We start from the raw sequence: 26,027 nt of genomic DNA, 5'->3' as shown, positions 1-26,027 counted from the left end.
CTATGCTGAAACAACCTGCTTTTACCAAAATCTTAGCAACAGTAAGATGTTTTCATATCCCCATCTGAACTATGGTCCAAAGTGGTAGTAACCTGCTAGTACACCAATATTTACAACAGTAGGAGGAGTGAGCCGATTCAGCTTATGTTAACAGTGGAAATTCCACCAATGGTTGCACAAAGCCAGCCCTTATTACAAAGGCAATTTATTTTGTCCTCAAACATATTTATTCACACATTTTACCCTAAAAATTATATTTTTGTGCACATTTTTGTGTGAGTAGAGACAATATCATAGCTATCCCTGCTGGTAATATCGGGAGTGGTAGGCCTGGTGGATCCCAGTTTGAAGGCTGATCTAATTCACCATGGGAGTGGAATTCAGACACACAGCCATGTTAGTCTGGAATATCAGTATGCAAAGAGATCTTGTAACACGTTACAGACTAACTGTGCAAAATAAGTTGTAGCATAAGCTTTTGTGGATTTGGTCACATCTGAGGAAGTAGACGAAGTCTATGAAAGCTTATGCTATAACTTCTTTCATACAGTCTCAAAGGTGCTATAAGATCCTTTTGCATACTAATTCATATGGTTCTTCTTATATTTTAATGTTGGGATGCGATACAACATTGGGACACAACACATGGAAGCGGAGACAGGTCTACTGCTGGGCACCTACTGCTGTAATGTATGTTTCAAGCCTTGTTCCTTTTTTGTGTGTGGCAAAGCAGAGCTTAGAAAATTGGATGCAATTATTCTTGTGCTATACAAGCAAAAGAAAAATGGACATAAGCAATAGTCATTATTTTATCACAAGGAGTAAACTGGTCAAGTTACTGAGAACTGTAACATTTGCTATACCTTCATTACAACCCTCTGCCATAACTTGCTGCAGGTAACTACTGTATGCTAGCCCATAACTATTGCAGAGCTACATGACTGGATGACTCCACAGCAAACTTTTATTACAGGAAAGAGAAAAGTTTCTACATGCTTCAGAATTATGTCTACTAACTAATTGTTTCCCTCCATTGCAAAAGATACCAATTTACCCAAGGCAATTTATTCATTTCCAATCTATGAGGCCCTTCAAGTAGTTGCTGTGTACCTTCAAGTTGTGTCCAATTTATAGTGATCCTAAGGTGAGTCTATCACAGAGTTTTTGGGGGCTAAGTGTGTATGACTCATCCAGCGTCACTCAGTGGCCTTCCATGACTGAGCAGGAGATCAAACCCTGATCTCCAGCATTGTAGTCCAGTGATCAAGCTGCTACTCTATGCTGGCTCACTTGTAGATTGTTCATCATATCCCCTCACTGTTGAGCCTGCTTCGCTTTCTTCAGTGATCAACTTTGTCAAAAATACTTGATGCCTACTGAATCAGATCATTTACACATGTATTGATGCTCTCAGAAGCTCTAAAAGGGAGGCAACACCTCCTCTTGTGAAAAATATGCTTTGAATACCCCCTCCTCAGTGTGTATGTGTGTGAGAGAGAAAGGGGCAGAACATCAGAGAAATCATTTGTGTTCATGTCCACACTGCTGAAATGGCTGATACATAATAGTTCTCCATTAATAAAATAAACCAACCATTCCCTTAATTAATGCAGAGATTGTGGTCAAGTTCCTGCATCAGGAGATGTATCACATATATGTAACTCTGATATTACCTCTATCCAAACCAAAAAATTGAAATAAAAAAAACACCACTGTTTCTCTTTTGTATCCCCACTCCCCAGCATGGCCATTTCCTGGTCAATGTAGAGTGGGGAGAATGAAAGAGAAGTATCCAGCTATTATCTTATGGCTAGAAAGAAAACCATCATCTCAAGCATGCACACACACACACACACACACACACACACACCCAAGAGCTCCTGGAAGATGCCTATCACTCTGCATCCACCTGTAGTTGGACTCTTTGCTGCCAATTCCCCTGGACTCTATTGGGCATGAAATGGCTGCCCCTCTCTCTTGGTTGGTGGGTGGGTGGGTAGGTGAAAGAGAGAAAATGTGGTTTGGGCAGATTTGGTGTACTGTTGGTATAGAATTCCAACATTCAGATGACCAAAAGCCTGAGTTATGGTGGTGTCAATTAGTTTTATGCCATCATGACATACAACAGAATGGAAGCTTAAGTCTGAATATTCAAAATGATATAGGAAAACTAAGGTTGAAGGTACTGGAAAGAGCAAAACAGAATTGGAGGGGGAGATAATGTCAAACAAAGGAGTTTCATTATCTAGGGTATACAAACGTATTTTGAAGATATTCACAGAAGAGGAAGTGATAAAGGAAAACATGGTTAAATGGGCCCAAAATTTTGGTTTTACTCTTGAATTAGCCCAGTGGGAAACAACATGGAAAAAGAGACTCAGGCGGGTTATAAACCGCCGCTTTGTGGCGATCTGCTGCCGCCGCTGTTTGCTCCGTGAGGGAGCCGCTGCAGCCAAACCATGCGGCTCCATTATGGAGCAAAAAAGAAGCTCCAAAATGGAGCTTCTTTCCGTGGCGCAGCTATGACGCCGCAAGGCGCCGCTGGCGCACTCGTTACATCATAGGAACTGCGACACGTCTGGATGCTATGCGTCCAAGACATAAACATGGCGGCGGCCGTCTGGAACGGCCGCCGCCAAAAAATAAGTAGTGACTACGTATTAGGGTTAGGGGGGTGCGGAAGCACCGCACATTTCTAACCCTAATACGTAGTCACTATGTATTTTTTGGCGGTCTGTAACCCGCCTCAGTCATACATGTAGTCAAAATGTGAAAGAGAGTTGTTATAAGGTTTTTTTAAGGTGGCATTTAACCCCCGAAAAAATGAGTAAAATGTAGAGGAACTGTAGTAATTTATGTTGGAAGTGTGGTATGGAGAGGGGACCAGTTTTTCATTTGTGGTGGACTTGTGAAAAATCTGTAATATTCTGGAAACAAATTTATTTTGAAATTAAGAAAGCCACAAAAATGAATTATTTAAGATTTACTCCAGATGTTTTCCTTTTAAACATGATAGAAGAATCAGTTGAGACAAAGTTTGGTAAAATTTTATTTTATATATTATCAGCAGCAAGATTAGTTTATGCCAAACACTGGAAGAAGAAAGAAATTCTGACAATGAAAGAATGGACATTCAAGATGTTGGACCTTATGTAGATGGACAAACTCTCAAGAGAATTAAGAAGTGATGCTTCACACAAGTATAAAGAAGACTGGGAAAAAATAATAGACTATTTTCAAGGAAAATGTGGGAAAATAATTTCTGTGGAGGTTGAATAAGAAGAATGTGTAATTTAAGCAGAAGAAACTTATTAATTATGGTAATAATTTGAATTGCTGTTCAGCTTATGATTAGTTAAAATGAATTCTAAGGTCTCTCGAACAATATATTAATATAATTTCAGAAAGTAGATAAAGAAAGAAAGGAAGAAGCTCTATAATCAATAATAGATAATCGGAAAGAATCTATAGAAAATAATATTTACATAATTTTATATATCTAGCCAAGCATGTTTCAAATATCAGGAAACTTTCCCATGGGGAGAACACAGAGGCCCAAAGACAAATGAAGGACCCAAGTAATACCAACATAAAAGCTAAATGGGTTTACTGATCACTCTGTTCTCCTCCCCAGGCTTTTCACATATCCTCTCACACTGGAGAAAAAGGCAAAGACAAGTAGCCCCAAACTTTGTACCTACCACCTGGCATGTTCCCAGCCACCTTTCCTATCCATCTATTTGGGGTTGTTTTAAATCCAGTCAATGTTTCTGTTACTTCAAAGCTAAAGCAATCAGTCATTCCAGAATTCTTTCTTGACTCCCTGGGAAGACCATCAAGTCTTTGTTACATTGCAAGATAACACCTAGAACCCCTCAAGACTAGGATCTCAGATATAAATATCAGTCCCAAACCTAGCTTCCTCACACATAGTGTCCAGAGAGCGCTACTTCTACTCATTCTGTTGCCCCCAGACACCATCTGAGCCATACTCCACTTTCCATGGATTCTTCTTTAGGACAGGTAAATATTACCCTTCTACAAGCTGAAGCCACTGCTATTTAATTTTCATACCTCTGTTTAGGTTAATTCTGTACGTTGTTGCTATTTTAATTACTATTGTGTGTTTCACTGCACCCTTGCATATTTCTAAATAAAAATCTTCTTATTCACTAAATGTGGACTCATCCCACAGCCGGAACTGGTATAAACAGATGTAATCAATCCTCAAGTTATCCAGCCTCTCATAAGCCTACCCAGCATTTAAAGAGGTGCTGATTCCGTTGGTGGGTAACAGAGTGTATGATTCACCCAAGGTCATCCAGTGTGTTTCCATGGCTGAAAGGGGATGCAAACCCTCATATCCAGAGTTGTAATCCAAAACTCAAACCACTACACCACAATGGCTCTCCCAAATGTTCTTAGGCCTCCTCATTCCATCAACACATCTCCTACAAAGTCATATCCAGAATATACAACATCCTAAAAACTGGTGCAGAACATTCCTCTTACTGGAGGCAATGGAGGATGATAGCTATCCTTCTTTTGCCAGCATCATCTGGCAAGGTGTACGAAGAGGTAGTTCCTCTCCTAGTGATGCACTTTAGGATTGTTCCCTAAATTATATTAACAAATATGTGACACAACGTTTTACTCATGCACATGTGACCCAATTCCACACTGGCTTTTTTAACACTGAATATATATGTGTGTATCACTCTGCATTAACCTTGCAAGCAAACATATCTTTAGCTATGTTTTATTTGTTTTTAATCAGTGGATAAATATATAAGTGTGTAAGCATATCTATAATATCAAAAGGGAGTTTCTACAAAGCCTAATTTTTATATTTGAACCAGACTATCCCCCTTATATCTATTAACTCTTTCCATGGTCCTTGTATTGTTACTTAAGAAGAGCACAAATCTATTTTAGTAATCTCTTACTGTTACAAAGGGGAGTCTGAAAGATCCTCTGCTCAACAGGGAAACCACTTACCTGATATTATTACCATTTTTCACCTGCTGAAGCCGTTATGATTTGCTAGCAAGTCTCTGAGCTGAAAACTTACTGCCCATCACTTTACACGGTTTCACAGCCTGAAGATGCAATGGATCATTTTAACACTCTCCCTGGTGTTAAGCTGTAAATTATTATTGGTTGCCTTGCTCTGTTTATGGCACACTGATGAGGAAGCACAATTACATTATGGAAGCCCATTCCTCTGCAGAAAATTTGACTACCACTCACTAATTTTCTATCAAGGAAAGTTTCTATCATTCTTTTTCATGGACTTAGGTATTACCTCAGTTAAGGACTGCAACAGTAATAAAGAATATTTTCTGCAGCTTGCTGTCATAAAAGATTAGTGAATGTTTTCCTCCTTTTTTTAACTACACTTTGCTAGGGTTTTTGTTTAAAGGGAATCATTACTATTACTCATACCAATTTTTTAAAAGTAACTTGTTATTATTAACATACCAGAGTTTTAAAAAGGGTGAATCATTAACTATCATGAGAAGACATGACTCATTAGAAAAAACAATGATGCTTGGTACAGTAGAAAGCTGTAGGAAAAGAGGAAAACTGCAATACAGGTGGATATATTCAATCAAAGAAGTCATGGATAAGAGTTTTTAAGACCTGAGTGGGGCTGCTGATAACAGGGTTACTTGGAAGGTTACTTGGAGGTCTCTCATTCACTACAAGTTGAAATCAACTTGATGGCAGTTAACAACAACATTAAATAGCTTGTAATGCTAGTTAAGCCTAAAATTCCTGACTTGGATGTGTCCTCACTCACTAAATCAGCCATCACAGAAACATTTATCTTCATCAAGAGAAAGCAAAATTTTATTTGTCAATCTTTCAGATATTTTGTGTCTTTTAAACTCTTCTTAGAACATTTCTGCAAATGCATGGGAAAATGTTTCTTTAGTGCTTTCAGTAGCATTGGAGGGGTTTCTGTCTCTTTCTTAGTCAGAACATAACAGATCTGTGATGTGGTGGGATAACCTTGAGGTTATTTTTCTTTTTAAAGTAAGGGGAGGGTGGCAGTTGTTAACCATGATAGCTAAATAAACCTTCCTTATTCTGAAACAGTATGTCTCGCATGTGCTGCATAGTGGAAACAACATAAAGCTTGTGAGATTCCTAAATGCATTTGGAGGACTAGTATGGGAAACTAGACTGACTGGGAGACTAAGTGGACTTCTCTTGATCCAGCAAGAGTTACCTTATTTTTCTTTGCATTTATATGCTGTTAGAATTTGTTGCAGACAGGGCTACTCTGAGTGATCCAGGAGCAGGTCTAGGTCTGTCGAATGGAATTCAGTATTGCAACTATGAATGTGTAAACTCATGTTACAGATCACAACATGTTATGACCTAATACAAAACAAGAACAGGAAGAACACCCTAATGGAATGCAGTGAAATTCAACAAAATTGGGAAAGAGTGATTTTTGCAAACCTAGATTATTTACATTCTGTTTCATGCTCACTGTGGTAATAATAATAATAATAATAATAATAATAATAATAATAATAATAATTTGTTTTATTTATATACCGCTATTCCAAAGATCATAGTGGTGAACAGCAAGTAAGCTAATTTGCCCCCAACAGTCTGGGTACTCATTTTAGCGACCTCGGAAGGATGCAAGCCTGAGTCGAGCTTGGGCCCTTTTGCTGGTCTTGAACCTTGTGGTTTTGAGTGAATGGCTGCAGTACAGGCATTTAACCACTGTGCCACCAAAAGAGATACAAGTCCACAAGGAGACACTTCAGTGATATATTCAGTTCTCTCTACCAGATAATATCCCTCTCTGTGTGTGCATGTGCATGTGTGTGGTCTTCTGCACCATCCTATATGAAAACATACTTCTCAAGTGGGTGGGTAAGTTCATTGCAGTGGCCTGGGGCCAAAATTAGGGCTGGGGAGCACAGAGCGTCCACATGCTCCATGTTCTCCCAGTGCCATTTTGGGTGCATGTGCATCCACATGCCACACACACTGATGACATGTCTTGTGCACCATTTTCAAATGGGGAGGCACACAAGAGACGTCACCGTGCCACTCCAGGGAGCTAATGGTGCCTTGGCAGCAGTGCAGAAAGGAACTGCTTTTCGCAGCTCCTTTTTGCCACTCCCATGCGGTTGGCACGGCAATGATGCAGGGCAGAAAGGGGTGGCATCTTGGCACTCCTTTCTGCTAGTCTGTATCCCCCCAGAGAGAGAGAGAGAGAGAGAGAGAGAGAGAGAGAGATTGCAACTGAGACTGTGATAAAGGAAAAGATATTAAGACAGGAAGGAGGAATTTTAAAAACTATATTAGACAGCAGTCTATTGATAGTTTTGAAAAATAGATATCCTTGAATGTTATTCAACATATGCAGGGCCTGCAGTCTAGTTAATATTTTATTTATTTATTTATTTATTTATTTATTTATTTATTTATGCCATTTTTTTCCTGCCCTTCAGCCAAAGGGCTCCCTCTTTGCCAATAAAAAGGTGATTTTGGAGAAGTCAGTGAAGTCAGTAATCACAAAAACATCCTTAGGAGGACCACAAGCAGCCCCATGGCTGTATTTTGTCCTCACTGATCTTTTACCAGTCTTATTACTTGTTGATTTTCATATGATTTTCCCCCAACAACGTACCTGAAGGTATAGTAGCTTGCTACATGGCCAGCATGACTACCCCGGATGTATCTATCTAATCCTATGTAGTCAATTTGAAGATTTTTTTTAAACCATGATGATGTACACATCATGAAGCAAAAACTAAGCTTGTCATGATGCCTCTTATGTTATTAAGGTCACTATTTTTGTGAGTCCCACACTGATGTCACAGCATAAAATGACAGCTTAAGAGCATGCCATTGCTAAAAGCAAATGGTGTCATGGTGGCTTCAGAATATTTCATCTTAAGGCTTAATGGCTTCCTCTGAAGAGTTGATGCTGAAAACTCTCTATGCACAGTTTTATTTATTTATTTGTGGAAATTTGGGTCCGTTTTAGGGCAATTGTTAGTGGAATGATATTCTTTGGGCAACCAAAAGCCATACTAGGGATGAAATATCATAAAATACAGCAAAATGTCCAAAAACAGGAAGTGTGGGCATGTGACATTCATGGGTGTGATGTATTCCCACTTTGTGCGTATGGACATGCATAATTTATTGCTTGCTGAATTCTTATACATTATTTAATGTTATCTTTCACATGCATATGTCCTCCATTGGCTCTAGGCCATCTCTCTGCTGTCATCACCAATCTGATTTTCTGTGTGATTATACATTTTAGCAGCTGGTTGAATGATATTATGCCAATGGTGCTGCTGAGGCACAAGGCTGAGGATTTTGACAAAAGTAGACCTTTTCTGTATTCTGTCCTACATATGAAAACTACACTATCCACTTCCTTTTCAAAGGACCCCACAATTTAATTTTAAAATTGCAATCATATGACAAAGGGGAACCCCTCTGAACAAATTTTGCCAAGAAACCTCCCTGACAGGTTCCCCCTAGGAAGAACATGAAGGCACAAAATAACAGAACCTTAAATTCCCCAGATTTTTTAAAGAAAAAGTTACTGATTTAATTCATACAGTGCATTCCTAGAAAGAAGACATAACAAACAATGGATGAACAAAGGCTTTACCTGAATTCTTCATGAAGCATAGGAAGAACACATAAAATGTGGGGTAGTTCTATGTGGCTGTCTGGTTGAAATTCAATCAAGGAAGTCATGACCCTGAGTTTGCAAGACCTGAACAGGGCTCCTGAAACTTGGAGGTCTCTCATTCATGGGGTTACCATAAATCAAAGTTGACCTGATGCCAGTTAACAACTGGTTGAGGTTTAATAAACCTCCCCCTGCCCATGATTGTGCATAAATTGCATACACACATACACCTTGCAATTAATAAATTTCCATTTATTGGAAGAGAATTCTATGGTTGTGGCACCAGCTGCCTGCAGTTAGAAGTGGGGAGACTTCAGTATTAAAAGTTAAGATGAGACTGATTAATTTCCAACAGTTGTTTGGAATTGGATAGCTAAGTAGAATATATATCCACCTCGTGGTTACTTCCAACATGCCAACAAGTTATTGTGTCTGGTGTTCTTTTTCCTAGATGCATCATTATGTGTGCACACACACACGTACAAAACAAACATGGCTTCAGACACCTGCTGCATATCATACAAAGAATGCAATCTCAATTGTATGACATCTGTCTTCAGTAAATCTCAGTTCTTCTACAGCTACAATTATTATAATGTACACAGTCCACAGTAGCCTTGCCTAAATATCATAAAGGCTCCAGATCCTGTCGGACCTTGGAAGCTAAGCAGGATGAGCTCTAGTACTTGGAAGTGAGGCTGCTAATGAAGACCAGGTACTGTTGTCTATATTTGATAGGAAGGAACTGGCAAAACCACTTCTGAATATTTCTTGCTTAAGAAAGCCCTATTAAATTCATGGGGTCACCATAAGCCAACAAGCACACACACACAAACAAAGAAAACATTTTTTGTGTTACTTTTCCTTGGAGAAAACTTGTGTCACTTGAATATCTGAGTTTTGATAGGCATGTCCCTCCCTACCTCCCTCCCTTCCTAAAATGTTAGTGCACATGACCTGATTTGGATCAAGACTCTTCAGGATGCAGAAAGGAAGAAGCTTTAACCATCTGTTTCCACCCGGCCAACTGTAATCCTATTCCACATTGTAGGCAACATACTGTCATTTTACATAGTCAGATAATGATTACCTCTGAGAAAAATGAGAAAATAAGTGCAGATCCTTCAGCCATAGTGGAAATGATTGCCAGCAATTATAGCTAATGCCCAAAATTCACAAAGGCAGTTAAGCATGCAAAACCACCATAGGTACATAGTGTCACCTGGCCCAACCACCCAGTTCTCATTTACTGGGCAACAGTCACTGAGAGTGACAAAGGTCTGTTTCCTTGTCGATCAGGAAGCAGTTAACTTACATTTCCACAACCTCTCATGAGTGATCTCCAAAGTGACAGCAGCAAGATCCCTGTCACATTTCCATCTTGTGCCAGAGATCACTTGTGTTAGGGGAGAATTGGAAACATCAGTCATCTCCTTCCAGATTGACAAGGGAACAGAACCTCATCACACACAATGGCTGTTGCCCAGTAAATAGGAATCAGGAAGCTTTCACAGTCTCTACAAGTTCCCTAAACTAGGGAATATGTGGAGATCATGAATACAAACCAGTCATGAATGTGTAACTCTAGCCTTAGTGAATTCTGACCCATATTTTTATACTTTCAATTCAAACTATATCCCCCCCCCCCCACATAACACTCTGCATTGGAGAGAGTGTTGTTGAAAATTCAGCACTACTCAGTGTTTGAAGAGTTGAATGTATCTCAAAAAGAGCAGGAAGTGATGGGATTGCATACTGCTTCAGTGAACTAAATTCTCTTCATGTCTTACTCACTTATCCTAAACTCTTTGAGATAGTGACTGATATTCTTAGGACTCATTCCACCCCTCTCTCTACTCCCCCTGCATTATCTCACTGCTTCAAAAGTGAAACTAGTTTATCCCTGCTCTCTTCTGTTCCTGCTAAGCCTATCATAGCTTATCACCCTTAGCACCCTTAGAGAGCTTTTATATCCCTAATCAGTTTCCTATAATTAAACCTTTAGTTTGTTTTCTGTAACCTTTGGTGTCCCCATCTTGAGGGGGAGAGACGAGGCCTGGCCTGGCAAGCCCTCCTCCCGACCACCATCTTGAGGGGGAGAGAGGCCTTGCAATTTTTTGTATTGTATTGCAATTTTTACTGTACACCGCTATGATCATTGCGGAATAGTGGTCTATAAATAAAACTTATTATTATTATTATTATTATTATTATTATTATTATTTCTCCTTAATCATAATAGCTGACCATTGCATGCATATACCTTTTATCAAGTGCATGGAGAATATAAGGATTTGACTTGCAAATGTGAACTAACTCTTAATGTGAAATGAACAAGGATGTTATGAAGGAAAGAATCATGCTAATATCTACAGCAAAACAGAGTTTCCAGGGGTATCATCTTGAAAAGGAAGATTTCCTAAAAAATAGTTCTCCCATTATTCTCTTCACACAGCTGTGTGCACAGACGGAAAAGAAAGTTAAAATGATCAAGACTACACAGAGAGTGAATCACATGCCATTTCCATGACTGCCACTGTAGGTGGACATGCCAATGCACTACTATGTGTTTCTGCTACTGTTAGCAGACATCATTGCCATGTTATACCCTAGATATAAATCAAACATCTTGCTTCTGACCCAAGAAGGACATGTTTGTTGAATGGGGAACTCCAAGCTTCTTAGGAAGAGCTTTTTGTCTGACAAATTCTTATGAGGAATAGCAGTGACAAAGCAAAGGCTGCAGGATGTGGAGGCGTTTCCCTTCATCTAAGGCCTTCTAATTGAACTAGTACTTTATCTCATTTGTCATGGTGTCCTGTATTCTATCACTCTTTAAAAGAAATACCAAACCTTTCTGCCAGTCCCTTCATGATCATTTCCTATTAAATCATGTTTGTGATTAGGCTGTAGAGGAACTAGAGATTGGTTTCCTGGTATTTAGACTTCATTTATCCATCCACCCCGCCCCCCAACACACTGAGAAGGCCTGTTCTATGTCTACTGAGGCCACACATTCCACTGAAAATGCTTGGACCTGAGTACACATGACTATGCATTGGGCTGCAACATCATTAGTAGGTGAGTAATGCCCTGGCTTGGAACACCCAGATTGCATTACTGATGGGTGAATTCTCCCCAGCCTGTAATTAATTTGGTTTTTCAAAGCTTTCATTAGAGTATGTGAAGAAAACACACATCTTTATGAGAATATTTTTTAAAAGCCTTCAGGAGTTTACTCAAACCCTCCCTATCACAGTTCTCCAATGTGAGGAATGACACCATCTTAGTGAAGATGAAGCTATGTAAGGTAGCTAAGGAGAAATCTGTTAATTATCACTTTCTCTTGCATTCAGTTCTTTTTAGAAAAATCTTCATGTTCCTTTCCATTCCAAATGTGTGATTGGTGGATTGTGATAAATTCTTCAAAAATAACTAGAATGATATGTTCAACCATCTGTCCATGCTAAACTCATTGTGTACAGCTGTCCACAGGGAGCCAGTGTTGTGGAGTGGTTTGAGTGTTGAACTGGGTCTTTGGAGGCCTGGATTCTAGTCCTTGGTTAGCCATAGAAATGCCCTGAGTAACCTTGGGCAAAGCATACTCTATCAGCCTCATAGGAATGAATTGGCAAATCCCTTCTGAATTAATCTTGCAAAGAATACCCATGATTGGAAATTAGGTGAAGGCACACAGCAACAACATCTGTTCCCATGATGGGGAGAACCATGTTGTAGCTACAAGTCTTACCTACACTAAAAAAAGAAGAAGAAGAAAAACAAGTAGCCACATGGCTGAATATAGAGATTAAAATACAGGGTTTTAAGGGTTAAACCCAGATTTGGATGGGGAAATCCAGTAGTTTCAGTTTTTATTAGGTTTTTTTAAACAAATCAAAATCTAAAGTCCTTTGTATTCCAAATGTACAGAAATTTACAAATTTTGGCAAATGCGTATAAAAATGAAATTCTCTCCAATCTCTACTGTACAGCTGATCCTTAAGGCCTGGGTATGCTTTCTGAAGTGTTATTTTCTGCTGGTGTGCATGGAAGTTGCAGTTTTTGATGTCTCTTAATTCATGTAATTAGTTCAAATGCTATAGAAATATATATTTTCCATATACCCAGCAGGAGGGAACAGACAGAACCTAGCCAGGAATTTTACGATTATTACTGTGGTCTGTAGTCTCCAGTTTACTCTTCCTTGCCAGCCTTTCAAACAAACAAACAAAAATGCTACCATCCTTTGACAGTGTAAAATAATCCTGGGCAGGGCAAATTAAACCAATTTAATGTGTTGCCCTGAGTCAACATGATGTAATGGTTTTAACTCTGGACTATGATGCTGGAGACCAGATTTCAAATCCCTGCCCAGCCATGGAAACCCACTTCTCAGCTTCAGAGGAAGTCAAAAGCAACCCCTCTCTGAAAAAAATCTTCTGAAGAAAATCCTGTGGTAGGTTTACCATAGGATCACCATAAACACAAAGCAACAATTTCCTACCCAGAGTCAGAGTGAAATAAAAACCAAACTCTGCAAAGCCAATCTGGAAGAAGGAGAAGTCAGAACAGTTCTCCTGGGGGAGAGACTTTCATGGCATTCCAAAGAAAGAGGTTGGACTAGAATCTAGAATCATTACATGATCACAAGGAATCCTCCTTACAATTCTAACTGAGGTTCAGGAGCATTGTATGCAGATCATATGCAGATATTTGCAGATCAGGCATTTCATGTATACACCCTTCCAAATCTTGATGTCCACAACCTCTACCTACAAACCAGAACCTTAAATCTTGAAAACAGCTCTCCCTCAAATTTATATTTTCAAAATACACCTGGGCTGCTTTAAGCTGGTGAACAAATTCATGTGTATCCTGACAGCACATGGGAAGCAGCCTTATTTTATAAATCTTCAAAAGCATCTGTACTGGCTCTTTGTCAGACTAAAGATGCTCTCTCTCACACACACTCTTTCTCATTTTCTGTGTTAATTATCCCAGAAGGGTAGCAAAATGTAGGAATGGGCTAGATGAATGATGAACATAAAAGCTACAGGAGAACATGTTGTTGCAAGACACCGCTTAAGTGATAATTGCAGATAGATCTAAGTAATGCAGAGTGTTGCAGACTCCAAGAAAGTAGGTAGTGTCAGAAGTAACTTCTTCCAATTATTGGCTCGCTGTTTCCAGATCAATGATCTTAAGGGGCTGTGAAGTTAATTAAGCCTTAATTCACTAAAGATAAATTGACAGTTCTTTGTGCAGCTATAATTGCCTGAACATAAAAATTACTAGTAGGTACAGGCAGATAATCATTTTATTTTCTATGCCATTTACCAAATGTTTCTTTGCATATTAACATACGTATCCTCATATACAATAATACTAGACTTTAAAAAAAGAAGAAGAAAAAGACACCCAATAATTATGTATGACTTTGAACTGATGGTCTGCCTGAAAGTTAATTTCCATTGTTTCATTTGTACATAAGAAATGTGCAGCTCATCTTATAGTCTCCACAAGAACTATAGCCTTTTCTTATCTCAGATCCATAAAAATAGGTTTCACAATTGGAATTAGCAAGAATATGAAGAGTTTTGATGCTAACCTCTTCAAATCCAGTAGGGTTAAAAGGAAAGAATGGCCAGGGTCAGTACTAAAATAGCAGGTACTTTCTCAGAGTTTGGAAAAAGTAACTTTTTGAACTTTCTTAATTAGCTGTGATGCCAGTGCTGGAAATGCAAACCATGTATTTATTTTTAAGAGCTTGTTCATCTAGTTTCTAACATCTGTTCTTATAATCAGAACCTGAAATTATTGCCTTTTCTTTGACAAAGTTAGTGCTATACAACATGAACCTGCTCAGAAGCCTGTGGTTATAATTGTAAGTAAATAAAGACAGATGAACACACTAGATAAAATATATGTCACATGGCCAAGAAATATGCACCAACATTGATTTCTGTTGTACCTAGTTTCTATGTGTGTATATGTGTATTATACAATGTTGGTGCTTATTTCAGTCCTGTTCTTCAAATACTATGATGCTCAGTAATGCTGAGGAAAAGAAGAAGGAAAAGGAAATGAATTTTACAGAGATAACAATGAATGAATCCCATTGCAATAATAGAAATCAAGCTTTTTTTTCTGGATATTTCAAGACACGTCTCTTAGGCATATTGGACACATTTTCCAGATATTTGTCCTTGTGTACTACTGGCGGTTCTGATGAATTATCAGCCAATGTATAATTAATTTGCCATGTCTATGGTTTACTTATGTATCATCCAATACCCACTGTCACTCCCATCAGGGTTAGGCTGCTTAAGCAAGTAGCCTGTTGTATAATGAATATCTATCTGCATAGATTAGCTGGCTATCAGATTATATAAACCAGGAATTAAATCTCTTTCATAATTGAAAAAAGATGGAGACACAAACCTGAGTTTTTGGAGGAGATGTTACATTAAACTTGCAATCCTTTTATCCGCAGGACCGTGCCCAGATTCATTGGACAGATTAGAAATACTCTTCTGAGCCAAAGATGTAGCTTCAGTGTCAGAACTTGGAAAACCTATTATTTTAGACTACATTTCCCAAATCCCCGGATAGCATGATCAGTGGCTATGGGATTTGTGGTTTTAAAAAGTAAATGTTTCAGGTTCTGGCTTCACACAGAGATTCCTTGCTGTCCTTGGAAATCTTTCTGCATTGTTCTCCTCTCAAATATTGAAGTATAGGGGAAAGGCTTGGAACAAGATGAACTTTTGATATGCAGCATCTACAGGCCTTACTGCCTTAGAAAAGTGTATTTTGGACTAAAACTCTCAGAATCCCCTAAATCAGCATAAGCAAAAATGATTCTAGTCCAAAAAATGACTTGTTCAAGGCTCAGGTAAGGATCCAGTTCTCCATCTCTTGCCTCTTTGTGTTGAAGGGTAGAATTATATACACAAAAAACCCTCAAGTAATTAAACAAAATCCTGATAAGTTAAACAGAGAGGTATATTGCCAGGACTCTTCTGCTATTTTTGTCAACAAAATACTACACTGGGCAAGCTTTACATGGAGCTTCTGTCTGCAAGGAAGCAGTGATGGCAGCTCCAAAAACAGACCATCCTCTTTCCATGTGCTCTGCAACATGGAGAAGGGGGATGGCTTGGCTCTTGGCATTTGGACAGCCGGATTGGGCCAAATCAGACCTGATCTAGCTATCCACATGCCAAAAGGTCACTCAGGGGTTTCACGGAAATACCAGGATTTTCTCCAACTTTGTTTAATTTGGATGAAAGTTCACTTAAGCACAGAAAAACATGGATCCAACCCTGAGTCCAGCATTTTTCACCAGTGTAGACAAGCCCATAGCCTGCATTTCTCACTGTCCATTGGTCAGCTATATTTCACACTCCAGAGTTTTCACTTTTTTTTCTGGGGAAAAAAAAGCATGGTCAATGTCTTTTTCAACATTTACAAGATTGTAGGCTGGATTTATTATTTTGTAACTTTTGGAATTCACATTTACAGTCATCAGTGACTAAACATGGCCAGAAAAACCTACCTCTTAAGCCATGAAGTGCCTTGATTGAAGCATTTTCAAAGTTGTAGCTCTGTCTGCTCATGCAGGATCTTGGACCACATATCTTAAAGGGATGTACATAGAAAAAAAATGGACATTTCAAATGCAGTCAAAATACTGCTTACAATGTTTAATTTTAGTCAATGAAGTTGATGGATTCACAGAAACCACAGTTTCCAAAGTGTACAAACATCTGTGTGCACATTTGAAAATGAATAAACAAAATAAAAGATGGGCTTTATCTCATGAATCAGACACAAAGAAACACAAACTGGATGTTGAAGGGGGGAAGAGGTGATTCTCATGGGTGTGAACTTTATAAGGATGGAAATAATATGGTGAGGCAATTAAAATTGTTCAAAAACATGTTTCTCAAGTGGCAGCAAATTTAAGGATTTATTATGTGCAAAACTTGTGGGGTTTTTAAACACAAAATAGCATTTTCTGTGCAGAAAATAACATTTTTGGTGCAGAATTTTATAATATGCAGAAAATACCATGTGCAAAATTTGCACAGAATAAGTTCTGACTTGCAAATAGTCTTTGAAAACTGTAATTTTGAAGACTTTCTCACAGAGAGGAAAAATGCTAAAATTACTTGTTACTTCCTTAAAGACCAAAATTAGTAAAGCATTGCATGCCTAGGGGCTTCTAAATAAGCACATTCCTGTTTGACAAGAACTTGGGGGGGGGGGCTTAATTGTGGTGTTTGTCACCTTGTATAATGATGTGCATGCTTAGTTGATTAGCAAAGTCATTGAGGAATCAGTTTTTCTGTCTCTAGTATTTCTTGGAACTGTATTGTAATTACAGGGCTATGACCTTCAAGCTGAAATTTTAAGTTGCCATTTACTGTCATTATGTTGTTCCATTGGATATTAAATAATCCCCAACAGGAGATGAATAACTGAAGTGCTGAACAACGTGGGTGAACAAGAGGCAAATTTGTACTGGCTGATGTCACAAATTCATCAGAAAGAATTATATATACTTCTTGGGACAAAGGGTTGTACTGTTCTTGTACTAGTGCTCTATTGTTGTTTTTAAAATAATGTTGGTTCTTAAATCGTATTGAAGGAAATATTCCATTCAAACATTGGCAGGTTTTCTTTCCATTAAGTTCTGCACAACCCCACAAATGCAGAGACTATAGGAGATCACAGCTGTTTTAGTTTCTCAATAGTGGGTCCATTTATTCCATGAGCAGAATAGTTTACCAGGCTTAAGGTGGTCATTTCAAAGTTGACAAGGAATGGTTTGAACAGTTTCCTTTGGGTGGGTCTTGCTTCTCAGCTTGTTCCTAAGTTGTTGTCTGAATCTCCATGACAACATCTTATTACAAGCAAGATATTAATTATTCTTCCTGTATCCAATTTACAACATTTGTGATAGGATGCCTTCTCTCCAACCTTGAGGACAGACAAATGGTTTCTTAATTTAACCACTGTGAAATCTGCTGCATAAATTGTAGAGCAGGTGTTATTGCCAAAGTCACAAGATACACAGTCAGCTTCTGGAGCACTGAGATACCCTTTCTGCACCTGGGAATGTAGTCCCTGGAGCATAGCTTGCTTTTGTATCTTTTACATTTGTACATGACATTTCACCCTTTCAACTAGTCCATAAGAGAGAAATTAAATACTCAGCACAGGGCTCAAGCAAAGTCTTCCGGATTACTTGGCTTCCTTTAAGTACCATTTCAAGATTTCAGTACTGAAAAAGTTTTTGACATCTTTATTTTCAGATGTTGGAGATGTTCTACACACATGTGTGTGTGCACATGCGCACACACAAAACATATGGAGACTAAAATTAGTGCAGAGTATATTTATTATTATAAACCAGCCTTCAATTTTTTTCACCTCACTCCTTCAGAATGGCATGCCAGTTTTTCCAAAGGTGGAACATTGCCTGCAAAAGCCTGAAGATTTTGGATGGGGGCCCTAATCTTACACTGTGACTGTTTTTCACCTCATAATGCCAATGCATATTCAATGGAGACAAAGAGAAGGTTGTTAGTTATTTCATTTCCAGTACTAGTCTGGAGTATCTTTCATTTCCAGTGCTAGTCTGGAAGATAGTATATGACCTACGACTACAAAAAGGATTGCTCACAACTTTCTCTCACTTGTATTGGGCTCTGCATGGAGCTCCTTCCTGGGAAAGAAAGGATTTAGGGATGGTTTAGCCCAGATTTGGTGGCAAAGGGAGTGCTGTAGTAATCAAATCCCAAAGGCTCCCTCCTGGATAGGATGCTTGAATACAGATTGAAATGCTTTTTAAAATGTATCTGGAGATATTTAGCTGTGATCAGACACACACATACACATACACACACACACACAAGATGACCTAAATACTGAAAGGACTACTATAGAAACTAAGTAGGGTCAGCCCCAGTTAGTACTTAGATGGGAAACCACCAATGAATACCAGGTGCTCAGGGTATATTTCAGAGGAAGAAACTGTCAAAACCATTTTTGAGTATTCCTCTCCTTAAAAAAAACGCTATGGCATTCAAGGGGTTTTGCAGTTTACACTTTCCTGGCTAGGTAATTGGCAAGATTACTTGCTCTTCAGTGTGTAGAATGTGTGACTTAGCCAGACATGGAAAGGGTCCAGAGGCATTTTCATAAAGGATTTTAAATTGCTTGCCTTAAAACCACTTCTGCAACTACCTGGCAGATTTTTCTTTTTTGTAATTGCAAGAGAAGAAGAAAATGAAGGAGCCTTTTCACTATACCTGCAGCAGCTGTGCCATATGGCCTCTTACTGCATATGTGTGTACATGGTAACAGTAACAACAGTGCAGATGCTATAGCAAGGATGATACATTGTTCAGTAAATATGCACCAGGTAGCAAAAGTAACTTCACATATTAATTAAATATTGATTGTCAAGTTATACTTGTCACACAAATCTTTTTAAAAAGCTATATGAGCTCAATTTACTTCTATTTTCATGGATATTGGCCTTCTATCCAACTACTCAGGGACAGCCACACTGTTAGGAAGTGTGAATTCATCACTACAGGTAATAGATAATGGGAGCAGAAAACAGGTATTGGAGGTGAGGGCTATGTGTCCCAATTGCCTTTAAGCTACTATTTGCCTTAGGTATGATGGAGAATACTGTCCTTTCATCAGTCTAAAAATAATTTTAACTAAAAGCCCAGTGTTTTGTACATAGTGTAGAAAGGAGTACCATTTTGTTCTTCAACAGGCAGTAAAATAATATGTGCCAGCCCAGCAGACACCAGGTGGCTGCCTAAAAAACACAGTTGCTTGGATGGACAGACACATAACATTGTTTGAATTGGTGCACTATCTCATAAAAAGTTATTTCCTTTCTCAGACTATGTAGAATAGTCTTCAGGGCATATTTCTTTACCTTCAGCACAGCTTTTCCCCAAGATAGCATCTCAACATAAATGAATTACACTAATTACAACTCATTGGTATATTGGAATCCTATTCTCAATCACAGCTGCACATCCAAGTTTAAAATGAGTACCATTTAGAAGATGAGATGGATAGTATTGTTTTGATCACACAAGGAGCCTTGTACACAACAGAGTTGCTTCTTGAAGATTATTCAGATTTATCTACAGGCACACAAAAACCAGCTTTCTGCCTTAATGGCAGCTGCTTTGACAAAATGGAAGCTGTTATATAAATGTTCCTGTGACATTTTCAAAATACTGTATCAGGATAGCTAAGCAACATGACAGTGGGATTTTGGGAGTTGTAGTGCAGAAGAGTAATGTTTCCAAGTAATATTCGTTTCCTGTTTCAGCTGAAAAGTTGAAATTTGCCAGTATGTTGTACTGGTTTGAATATTGGACTAGGACTCTGGGATAGGGATAGAAAGAATATTCAAAAATATGGTCAAAAAACAAGCTTTTAAAATGCTGAGAAATTCTGATGAGAAAACTTGTGGATTCAGGATTTATTCTGCCCAAAGTTTTCATGTGGCTGTTTTGCACAGAAATCAGAATTTTCTGCATAGGAAACAGCATTTTTTTGTATGGGAAATTATATTTCCAGGCAGAAATATTAAGTCCTGCACAGAAAATGCTGTTTTCTGCACAGGGAATTCTATATTTGGGAATTTGTTCTGCGTAAAAAATTTACATGGTTGATTTACACCAAAAAATGGCATTTTCTGTGTAGGAATTAATATTTATATTTTTTTGTATTTTCTGTGTTTTCCTGAACAGAAAATGCTACTTTCTATGAGGCAAAACAACCAGGTACAAATTTTTCACAGAATAAATCCCACATTGCAAATATCTTTCAAAAACTGCATGATTTTTGAAAATTTCCTTGCCATGTGAAGAAAATCACTGAAATTATTTATTGCTACAGTCAAGGAGAAACTCTGGCCCTGTGCAGATGGGCCTTAAAGACCAGCTTGGGGGCGGAGTGGGGCATCGCGTCTACATGATGTATGCTCCAGCTCCGCCCCCAGGTTGGTGTGACACCACACACTTTATCACAAGGTGCACGGCATCGCAGCATTTCTCTGGCACTGTGTCCGCATGATGCAGTGCCAAAGGAGCCCCATAAAGTCACAGTGCCGTGGCTATTGCAGCCTGGACAGGCCAGATTGGGACTGCAGCGTGCGGTTGCTGCAGCTCCAGACTGGTTGTAAAACAGGCGGCTGGAGGCCATGATTTCGAGGCTGTGAAGAATTACATTCCTTTTCTCTGAGAGCAGGATTTGATTCCCTGCATAATCATGGAAACCCATTGGGTCACCTTGGAAAAGCCACATGATTTAAACATTGGAGAAAGACAAAGACAAACATCTTCTGAATAAGTCACACAAGGAAAACCGAAGAATAGGTTTGCCACAAGTCAGAGGCAACTAAAAAGCATATAATAAGAATCACACTGAGATTTACTTACATCCTTTTACAGTAGGCCAAAAAGAAAGGTAAAAGTTCTTACTCAGTAGCAGAGAACTTGTTATTCCAATTATGAAAATGAAGCCCATTAACCACTTAAAGGAGAGAAATAATTTTGGAGAAAAGGTTTTGTTGAAATCAAAGAGAAACAGTTGGGAAAAGATTCTTTAAAAAAACAAACACCCTGACTGAGGTGAGAAACTAATGCTAAATTCTATTATATATTTACCTTGATGATAGAATGTTTTAATAAGTGTAAGTTCAGTTTTAGCGTAACCCTTCTCCTTTCTGCAAGAATGAAACACTTTCATTCAAAAGAAAGAATCAAATTGGAATGTAATATTATTTTCTTATTAAAGAGATCACTTGTAGGTTACCCACTGGCTAGAATTTTCATACTTTCAATACTCACAGCCCTTCATGACAAGAAAACAGATGTAATGTGTTAGTAATCTTCAAGACAGAGATGTGAATCTTGACTTGTTTCATCTGTGAGTTGTAAATGAGCTGTATTTAAAAAGTTTTTTCCTCTGAACAACTTGCTGTGAGATAGTGAGTTTGTGGTGTTGGTGCTGGGCTTGCCCAAAATGTGCATGTTTTTGCAGATGATTTCAGTACATTTCTGTTAACTGTGTCACATTGCAGGATGTGCTGTCTTCTGTTAATAAAAAAGTAATATCAATCTTTTTTCATTTTTCCTTTTTTCTTTCTTTCTTTCTTTCTTTCTTTTTCTTTCTTTCTTTCTTTTATTTTGGGGGGGGGGTGGCATAGGGGCCGGTGATATATTTGACAGTCCACTTTTCTTTGTTGTATGTGTGCTTATTTTCACAATAGGTAAAGACATCAATTTGCCCATACAACTGAATCTCACACAAAGTATTTAATGGTAAACAACTATAGGTTTGCACTAATCTCATCAAACTCATTAGGACTTCCAAGTAAAAATGCAGAATTCTGTGTTCATTTACACTGACTCTGTTTTCCTGTTAAACATGCATTGGATTAAGATGCATTGGATTAACACCTTTGAGAATAACTGAAAGAAAGAATCTGGTAACATGAACTTTTATAGATTTCAGCCTACTTCCCCAGATGCATAATATTCCAGACTAACATAGCTGTGTCTTTGAATTGGATTCAGATGTTAGAGCACATTCAATTTTCTGGAAATGTTATCCCACAAAAGAGAGTGACAGCTACATGGCCTCTGTCAATGCTACTGCCTTTTACATGTTTAAGATTACTCTACACACATCATTGAATGTTAGATCAGTGGACCCTACTTCTGAATAGACATGCAAGGATTGTTCTATGAGACTATACATGCATAGATACCAAAGATCAAGTCCAATTGTACACAGTGGGGCTTATCTTTGAACACCCACAGGTATGTTTATATGTTTTTTTTTAAATTTTATTATTAAAAAGACAATACTTACAAAAGGACAATACAATACAAAAACACATAAGCTTCTTATATACAAAATAAACATACATTAATACATTTTAAACTAGTAAATCAAACATTAAAGAAAGGAAAATATATATATATATACAACAAAAACCCTTCAATCAAACCTAACCATATTCAACTTAACATTCCTGCTGTTATCGCAGGAGGAGAGAAGATCCTTTCTAATCTTATACCTACCTAAACCTTAAGCCCTCCACTACCAATCCTTTCCAGCTCTCTCTCCTTCAAATCCCTATGTCTTGCTTCCCCTATATTACTTTCCTCCTACTCTTCCTTTACTAACTCATTTCATAATTCTACCTACACTTACCTTCTTCACTCACTTCTTCCCTTTTATAATTACTATATCATACTTCCTCTTCTTTCTTCCTGTTCTTATTTTAATCTTCCTGTTATCTCCGTTTTCACTCTTGCATACATACACACACACACACCTAACTTCCTTTCACCAGTATTTGTCCAATTAGTGGTTAACATTGCCTTTCTTAAAACATAAATAGATTATACCTTAGATCCACTAACCCTTATCTGCAACTTACTAACACCAAAAGCAATTAAAGCACCAAACCTCCTTATACCACTATGTCTAATTAAACGTTAAACTTACATAAACATTATATATAACATATTGCTATTTTACCCCATTTAGACTCATTTAGACTCTTTAGAGAGTATATGTTTTGTTTTTAAAAATACAAGCAAATATCTGTAACATTGAAAAGACCTGAATCTAAATTCCAAGCTGACAGGAATATGGAATGGAAAGGATTTTTCCTACTTCAGTTGCACTATTACAGCATGGCTTGACACATACAGTAGCTGAGCACTCTCTTGTTGCCCTTCACAAGCTAGTCTTCAAAACTCTTTTCAATAAGCTCTATAGATGTCACCTGCTGTGAAATAAATATGAGTCCCTTCACCTCGTCACCATTTAATGACGTGAACTTCACTACAGTGTGGGAGCGCAAAGATGTTGTGGCAAGGTCCAAAGAGGAATAATACTTCCTCAGAAATTAAACAGCTTCACGTCCCTTTGTCATTTTAAATTATTGTGTCAAAGAGCTGGCAAGGTACAAGAATGCACTTGTGTGAGACACAAGAAGCGTATCACTTTAATCTTTAAAAGTTTTCCATCCATCTTTTTTTTCTCTTTTTTTCTGGGTAATGTATAAATCTTAAAAATAGGTATAATTCCCTAATACATGTCCATAAGCTATTGGTACTATATCCTTTTACCATAGGAAAGACAGCAGTGAAGGGACTATTGCTCCATTATACAGCACATATGTTGCACACACACACATAGTTTCAGGTTCCACCCCTGGTTTCTCCAGTTAAAAGAATCAGGTAGTAGATAGTGTGAATTTGCCAGGGTACCTGAGGAACTACTACTAATTAGATTAAACAATGTTGGCCTATGTGGACAAGCAGAGGAAAAAGCAATATACAGTGGACCCTTGTTATACGCTGGGGTTTGGTTCCAAGATCCCCCGTGTATAACAAAATCCGTGTATGCTCAAGTCCCATTACATATAATGACATAGCAAAATGGTGTCCATAATAAAAAATGGAACATCAAGGTAAATGTATACTTTTTTGGAACATTTTCAAACCGTGTATGCTTAAATCCGTGTATAAAAAATCCGTGTATAAGAAGGGCTGACTGTACTGGGGTAAGGAGGAGGCAGCAAATATCAGCTATGAAATAGTAATGGAAAAGGTTGATGTGAATGTCATGAAATGAGTCAGAGCCATTACATTTGCTCAGAGGCACAATCATGACATCTGCAATTCTTTTATTGCACATGAGTGTTTCCTAATTTATCATGTGTGGGTTGCAAAGAGGGAGCTTTCCCCTTCCCAGAAGCTTGTGCAGTTTGTTTGGGCTCCTGTATTTTCCGCATCAGTCAGCATTGACCTTCATACCCACTCTCCTTTCCTCCGATTTCCTGCTCATGGTCTTGTGGTTTCATGACATAAATGAAGCATTATAGAACCTTTAATTTTCATCACAACTTCTGGTGTTTTGTAGCATGGGGCTTGTATCCATCTGGAGGTGAGGGGCTTCTTATGGAACCGTGGTGGTGGGAGTAACCAGGGCCATGTCTGTTGGAATTTAACTTCCATCTTTATCTCTTTCAATCTGTATTCCAAGATAATATGTAATGTCTTTTAGTTGTTTCACGTCTACTTTCTGCTACTACTACTCAGTGGAAATTGGTGAAAATCAGTTTCTGAAATATTGTGTGAGACTGGAAGAAGAAGGGCATAAAGGAGGTGGAGAGAGAGAAATGCAGCATATTTCAAGAGTGACACTGGATGCAACTTATGGATAGGCAGGTACAGTCAACAAGCACAGGTTCAATTAACACACAAACAAAAAGAATTTGAAACTCTTAGTACTTCCAATGACTACTTCCTCTTTTCTGGAGACAACTAGAGACAGTGTAGGATGTTCTGGAACATGCAGTACAAAAAGGTAATGAAAAGTGCTGAAAAGAAGATACAGTGTTACTCTGTATCTTTCCCCAGTCCAATAAATGTAACACATAAAAGAGCACATCAAAAAAATTGTTAGCATAAAGGATGAAAATAATCTCTTTTTTGGAAATGAAAGTTTCAAGTGAACCTAAAGATTGTGTTCAAATTATATACATTCATTCTTCTTAATCAGCATGACAGATATTTGATACGGCTGGCATTTGACAGCCAGCTTTTCTAGATTTGTCGGACATGAAGGTGAAGGCCAAGTAATTTAACTGCTTTAAAAATAATGATTACAATTAGGGCTAAAGCACACTGCTTGGTAGGGACTGTGTGATTAGACCATTATTCATGATCAAAGTTCTTATTCTGAAGTCCAAATGGAGCCTGTGCCCTTTTTGACTTGTCAGTTGCTTATGCATTTGATGGCTGTGATTTTTTCATTAGCCTTCTACTTAAAGTGAGAAGTTATCACTAACATCAAGGTGGCTCAGTTTTATGAGTGCATTCAAAGCTCACAGAATATGGTGCCTCATTTTAGCATGGACACCATTTGAATTACAATTGACACGTTATTTGGTTTCAAGCCAGGTATAAAATGGGATCGAGGAGGGGTTAACAATTTATTCTCAGTGGGTTTTTCATAATAATTTCACAAAATTCCATATTCAAGAATTAAAGAATGTAAGGTTTATTTTAAAAATAATAATATGGGAGGAATAAAAAGTGAAAAAAGGTATTTTATCTTGACCTGGCTGGTTTGTGGGCGGAGAAAATTCTGGCTATGGGTGCATGAAGCCACCAAGGTTATTTGTGGTCACCAATGACACCTGACCTTCAAATTTGGTCATCTTTCCTCCTTAAAAAAATCTCTATTTACATCCTAGGGGCCATGAAAG

Source organism: Sceloporus occidentalis, unplaced genomic scaffold, assembly GCF_023333645.1.
Source record: "Sceloporus occidentalis isolate IW3139 unplaced genomic scaffold, rSceOcc1.0.p SCAF_2, whole genome shotgun sequence".
In the NCBI taxonomy this organism is placed as follows: Eukaryota; Metazoa; Chordata; class Lepidosauria; order Squamata; family Phrynosomatidae; genus Sceloporus; species Sceloporus occidentalis.
This window is presented reverse-complemented; position numbering follows the sequence as displayed.